General features: G+C 56.7%; 1 long non-coding RNA gene across 2 annotated transcripts; it reads left to right on the plus strand.

The window, feature by feature from the left end:
• Nucleotides 1–2,881: 2,881 nt before the first annotated feature.
• On the plus strand, nt 2,882–6,435 carry LOC107972058 (uncharacterized). Of its 2 annotated transcripts, none has more exons than XR_008536864.2 (3): nt 2,882–2,983; nt 3,290–5,559; nt 5,712–6,435. It is a non-coding gene; the product is annotated as an uncharacterized LOC107972058 (long non-coding RNA). The 2 variants fall into 2 exon arrangements; XR_010159691.1 differs by having other exon boundaries at nt 3,290–3,461; nt 5,454–6,435.
• Nucleotides 6,436–6,639: the final 204 nt, after the last annotated feature.

Below are 6,639 nucleotides of genomic sequence, written 5' to 3' on the forward strand. Positions count from 1 at the left end.
TGGAAGGGACTGTGGAAACAGCCTTGCCCTTGGTCACACTCTGAGTCCTGGTTCTGGTCACAGACTGAGCCCTGGTCATAGGCTGAACTGTTACCCTGGTTATAGACTGGGCACTGATCCCCTTATATACTGAGCCCTGATCCTGGCCACTGATGGAGCCCTGATTCTGGTCACAGCCTGAATCTTGATGCCTTCTTACCAATCCCTCTAAAGAGATTACAGTGTGACTACAGGGATGAGATGGACATTCCAGACACAGTTAAGTAACAGCATCAGGCTGAGTCCATCTGTACTCTGGAAGTCCAGGAAGTCAGCTTGGCTACGTGGTCAGGACAATTCAGGCAGGCTTCCTGGTGTGGAAGCTGGACGCCGAGGGACTCCAAGAACAGCCGGCTTGGTGGGGAGAGGACTGTGTGGACATGGGGGCAGCACCTAGGTGTCGGGGGGCCGAGGGCCCACTAGTCCCAGGTGTGGGAGGCCAGCAGGCCCTAAGGCAGGCATGGCAGACCCCTGCATCCTTTTCTCTTCTCCACGGGGCATGTGGGGCCCTGGGCTCCTGGAGAGGTTTCTGCGGGGGTGATGTGACTCTGGTCTCTCAGGTTGTCGCTCAGGCTCTCTGCTCCTGCTCTGCTGCCTCCGGCTGTCTTGGGGTCCCCATACACGCCTGGAGCAGTGGCCTGGCTGTGCAAGAGCCCACAGGACCTCTGGGCCACATGACAAGATGCGGCTCAGCACACGGTGGCCTGGGCCCACCCCTACTGTCCATGCCGTCGTGTTACCTGCAAGAAGGAGGAGGGCCAGGAGTAAGGGTGCAAAATGGGAAGGACGTTCTGGGATGTGTCCCTCTCCCCTGGAAAAGAGAGCTTAACCACCAGGATGCTCGGGCTGTGAGTGGAAGAACATGAAACTCAAAAAGGCTTAAACATGAAAGGGTATTTATTGGCTGGTGTAACTGAAAAGATCAGCGTTCGGTTCCAGCGTTCATTTCCAGCTGCACAAACAGTATCTGCAGCGTTCAGCCTCTCTCGTTTCCTTTGATCTTCTCTGGGTCGGGTCCATCTGTGGGCTCCCGCGGAGGCGGAGTGGCAGCCCTCAGCTCCTGGCCAGATTCCTGCCAGGCTGATGTTCATGGCAAATGGGAAACATCTTCACAGCAATTTCCTCTCCATCCCAGTGGTCCCTCTGTTTGATCACCTGGCGCCACGGGCCCGGCTCTGAGCCGGCCACTGTGGCCAGGGGCATTGGTGCTCTGACCGGGTCACCCTCTGTCATGCGCCTCCAGGGAGGGAAGGGCGCTCCCCCAAAAGAAATCCAGGTGATTCTTTGCTGAGGGGCAGCGCTTCTCACTCTGGCCACACAGTTCTGTGGATGCCTCCAGGCCTGAGTCAGTCTCCCCTTCCCGGGGAGCCCCCCAGGGCACAGCAGCCCTTCTAAAGTGCTCAGGGCCTGGAAGGAACTAGATGCGGCTGCAGTCTCTTCGCCCTCCCCGGGGGTAGTGGAAGAAGATTCTCCATCAAGGATGAAGAAGGGGAGGCCTCAGCCCGACCCACACAGCAGACCCATCAGATCGTAACTGAAGAAGACCCTTCCTGCCTGGGGGAGCCGCGAGCCAGGAGTGCCCCTTGGCTGACAACACTGCCTGGGGGAGCCACCAGCCGGGAGCGCCCCTCGGCTGACAACACTGTGATGGGACTGAGATGGGGCGGAACCTCGAGAGTCAGGAGTCAGGGTCCCCAGGGCAGAGCTGTCGCGACTAACAGCGAAAAGACCGAAGGACCCTCCACCCAAAGCCCCGCGGAGGAGCCGGAGACACAGGGCTGCGGTGGGGCTGGGAGCCTCAGGATTGTGTGCAGTGGACAGGAAGCTCCGCATGGGGCAAAGGGGCTCGGGCACTTCTTGCCTCCTGAGGCCTCATGGCTTTGTGATGAGTGATGGGAGAGGCAGCTGGGGCGACACTGGTGAAGCTGGACCAGGCCCTTCAGGAGCTGATGGCAGGGCTTGGGCCGTCCACCCCTTGAGAGAGGGTGGGGGACAAAATGTTGAGTCAGAAAGAGACAGGAAGACAGTGATAGAGACAGAGAGAGCCTGCGAGAGAGACAGAGAGACCGAGAGAGACAGGTGGAGACTGGGAGAGAGAGACAGGAAGAGAGACAGAAAGAGACAGAGAGAGACTTGGGGAGAGAGAGACAGGGAGATATGGAGAGACAGAGAAAGAGACAGAGACAGGGAGACAGAAACAGAGAGAGAGAGACAGAAACAGAGAGAAACTTGGGGAGAGACAGACAGGGAGATAGAGAGAGACAGAAAGAGGCGGGAAACCCAGGGATGGGGAGACATACAGACAGATGCACAGAGAGAGAGACAGACAGAGACCGCCTCGGCGAGGCAGTCACGAGGCTGGGAGGCGGAGCAGGAGTCAGCGCTGAGGAGGGCACAGGGGACATGCCTGGCTCCGTCTGGGTGCCAGGCCCAGAGCCGGGCATTTCCCATAGTCATCGGCCCCCTGCCCGCCCCCAGCATGTCGAGGAGGGGAGGAGTATTTTTAGTTCCATCTTGAAGACGGGCACAGGAACGGAGAATAACTGCCTGAAAGCACCCTCCCTGGTCTGAGCGGCCCTTGGAAAGGCTCAGCCTGGATGAGCCGGAGGCAGGAGGGAGGGAGAGGGCAGGAGAGACAGGGGAGGGACCAGTGAAGGGAGGGGACAGACTCAGCAAGGGGCAGGCTGAGATCAGAGGGCAGAGGGCAGAGATGAAAGGGTGAGGCCAAGGAGGGATGTAGAGAGCTCTGCGCTGTGCTGGGTCTTCCCCCAGAGCGTGGTTGGGGTTCCCTAGGGCTCTGCGCTCCCAGGCGGGTCACCCTGCGTCTCTCTCCTCAGCCCAGGCCTTGCTGCTTCCCATAACAGTTACAAGCACTGGCTCTGCCATCGGAGATGAAAGGGTACACGCGGGGTTCTCCGACCTTCCAGCCGTGTGACCTCGGACTGTGAGTGGACCTCTGGGCCTTGGTTTCTGAGTCTTAGCTACCTCATAAGGGGGTGGTTGGGATGAAATGAGTTAATCCATAGAAAGTGCTCAACCAGGGCCCAGTCAATGCTGGCCATGCTGTTGTGCTCTGGGCCCCAAGATGGGGGTGGGCTGAGGGCAAAGGCCGCCTTCCTGCCAGCACCTGGACACTCAGCCCCCGACTGCCAGCAGGCGCCCAGGCTCTTTCTTGGCTGAGCCGAGCAGCTGTCCTAGGTCGTAATCCAGCTGCATTTGACTCCTGTTCTCTTTTTGTCTAACTTCCCAGGGGGAGCAGAGACCTCTGTTTGCTTAGCTCCCTCCACTTGCCTTCCTTGAATGTGGGAACCCCGGACTCTGTCTTGGAAAAGACCTGGCCTCTCCTTCTCTGGGTTGGGTCCATCCGTGGGCTCCCGCAGAGGCCTGTGGTTGCAGAGACTGGAAGCTGCAGCTTCAGGAGGGTAAGTGACTGTGCCCGGGAGCCGCACTGAGCAGCAGCGGGCTCCGCAGGGCCTCCAGGCTCCCCAGGGCATCAGTGGGTGCTGCCACCTCCCCCTTCTCTGTGAGCTGGCACTGTGAGGCTGAGGGGTACAGGCTGGGGCAGGAATCTCGGTTCTTCCCAGCTCTGTGAGAACTGGGAGATGCTCGAGAACTATCCCATCCCCGGATCTCAGTTCCCCCATTGTAACGGGGCAGCTGGACTCAGGGATGTCCAGTCCCCATGCTGGATCCCACCCTCATCTCCCTGTGTGAGACGGGCGTGGTGTCCTGTGCCCCATCCCCATCCCTGGGCCTGAATTCCCAGCTGCTGTACTGGTGCCCGGGTCCCTGGGTCCCTCCCACCCTGAGCCGCCTCCAGACCAAGCTGTTGTCTCGGATCCAAGCAGCCAGGCTGGCTGGGCCTGGAGCGGGACGGGAGGACTGCGGGATTGGTGAGCCAGGAGGGGAACAGAGCACCTGCTTCTCTGTGACTGCCTCTTGGAGCACTAATCATGGAGTTGTCCCAGAGCAGGGCTCCTCACTGAGCCCTTCAATATCGGATCTGTCATGGAAGAAAAATGTTGCGTTTTGTGTCTGAGACCTTTCCTTGATCCTATCTTGCAAAAGAGAAAGAAAGAAAAAAGAAACAACAAAGGCTGCCGGGAGAGTGAGAGATTTGGGAGGAGCATTTCTGAGGGAACCGTGAGTGTCGGGAAGGGTGGGCCTGGGGTCACGGAGCGCTTTCTGGAAAGCCGTGGCGAAGCATCACCCGGTACCAGCCGCCTCGCTAGCTCTTGCCATAGCAGCACCGTGAACAAGTGTCCTGCCATTTAGTGGCTCAAAACAACAAGGTGCTGTGGTTTCTCCCGAGCCTCGGGTGGGTCTAATCCACCTGCGGGGCTTGCTGGCAAGTCTGTGGTTAGCAATGGGCTGGCCGGGAGGCTCTGCTGGTCTGGCCTGGGCCTTCTCACATGCCTGGGACAGTGGGGCTGGGTGGGCTCGCTCCCCTGCGGGCTTCTCATGGCAGGGGCTGGGTCTGGGGAGGCAGGGGGTAGAAGCTCATGCCGTGCCTTGAGGCCCAGGCTCGGGGTCATCTCTTCTGCCGTATTCTGTAGGCCAAAGCCAGTTCTGGGCCAGTCCTGCTTCCAGAGATGGAAAGTGGGCTTGGCAGCAGAGCGGCTTTAAATGGTGCAAAGGATGGAATGTTTGTGTCCCCCAAACTCACACATTGAAATCCTAGCCCCGAAGGTGATGGTATGAGGCGGTGGGGCCTATGGGAGGGGAGGGGGGCGTGAGAATGTTGTCCTCATGAATGGTACTGCGCCCTGATAAAAGGGACCCCAGGGAGGTGCCTGGTCCCGTGTGAGGACTGAGTGAGAAGGTGGGGTTGAAACCTGGAAATGTCCCTCCCCAGACACTGCCGGTGCCCTGATCTCAGCCTCCAGCCTCCGGAATGGCAAGAAATAGATCTCTGTTGTTTGTAGGTCATGCAGTCTGTGGAGCTTGGGTGTAGTAGCCCAAACGGACTGAGACAATGACAATGGGAGAGGAAAATAAATCTCAGGACCCCAAATCACTAAGCTAGAGGGAAAAGGCAAGCTGGGAACTGCGTGAGGCAAACCTGTCTCCGATTTATTCCTAAATAGGACAGCTACGAAGATAAAAAAGCTACACAGCTCCCTCACCACTTGCCCACAGGGTATTCCCTGTGGACCTCAAGATCTTTACTATGAAGCAGTTCTGTTGAATTTCACCAATGTAAACTGATAGCTTATCTTCACAGGCATGGGACAGAAAGTCATCCCTCCGCTCACCTGAGACAAATACTTATCTGATTGCTTTCTGATATGATTTGGCTCTGTGTCCCCACCCAAATCTCATCTTGAATTATAATCCCCACGTGATGAAAGAGGGGCCTGGAGGGAGATGACTGGGGCATGGGAAAGATTTCTCCCTTGCTGTTCTCATGATAGTGAGTGAGTTCTCACGAGAGCTGATGGTTTTCGAGTGTGGCACTTCCCCTGTTCCCCGCCTCCTGCCACCATGTAAGATGTGCCTGCCTCCACTTCCACCATGATGGTGAGTTTCCTGTGGCCTCCCCAGCCCTGCGGAACTGTGAGTCAATGAAACCTCTTTTCTGTGTAAATTACCCAGTCTCAGGTAGTTCTTTTTAGCAGTGTGAAAACAGACTAATGCACTTCCTCTGCCCTATTGTTTATGTAAAAATGCAGATTCACTGAGCTACACTAAGGACTCAGGGAAAGGCTAATCAGAGACTCAGAAGAATGCAACTGCTTGTCTCTTATCTACCTGCGACCTGGAAGCCTCTTACTTCGAGTTGCTCTGCCTGACTGGACTGAACCAATCATTTTACATATATTGACTGATGTCTTACGTATCCCTAAAATGTATAAAACCCAGCTGTGTCCTGAACACCTTGGGCACATGTTATCAGGACCTCCTGAGGCTGTGTCACAGTTGTGTCCTTAATCTTGGCAAAATAAACTTTCTAAATTGACTGAGGTCTGTCTCAGATCCTTCAGGGTCACAGCAATCAGGGAGAGTTGTCTTCCCCAAGCCCCGAGAGACTGCAGCAGGCCGAGGCTGGGGACTGTCAGGAGCAAGAGGAGCCAAGGTGTGGATGGAGTGAAAGGCCCACAGGGGGACCTGTCTACGCGATGGATGTACCCGAGGGCTCCCCTATCCTGCCTGTAATTACACGAATGTGGGGGGGACGGTGGGGACATGAGTCCACTGCACACTTACCCACCCTGGACCAATGCATAGTAGGTGCTTCACACACACTTGCTGAAGGTTCAGCCCAGCCTCATGTCCCCCAGAAAGCCCTCCCTGGTCATTCACCCTGGATCAACACATAGTAGGTGCTTCACACGCACTTGTTGAAGGTTCAGCCCAGCCTCATGTTCCCCAGAAAGCCCTCCCTGGTCATTCAGTCTGTCATGGAGTGAGGCGGGGCAGTTTCATGGTCCAGGACACAGACCCCAGGGCCAGGTCTGGCAGGTTTTCATGCGACCTGGGCTCTCCCTGGCTGAAGGGTCTCGGGCACGTGTCTTAGTCTCCTTGCATCCTAGTTTTGTTGAAGAAAAGAGTCAACCTCTGTAAAATATTTGAAGAGATTTATTCTGAGCCAGATATGAG

Source organism: Pan troglodytes, chromosome 7, assembly GCF_028858775.2.
Source record: "Pan troglodytes isolate AG18354 chromosome 7, NHGRI_mPanTro3-v2.0_pri, whole genome shotgun sequence".
NCBI classification, from domain to species: domain Eukaryota; kingdom Metazoa; phylum Chordata; class Mammalia; order Primates; family Hominidae; genus Pan; species Pan troglodytes.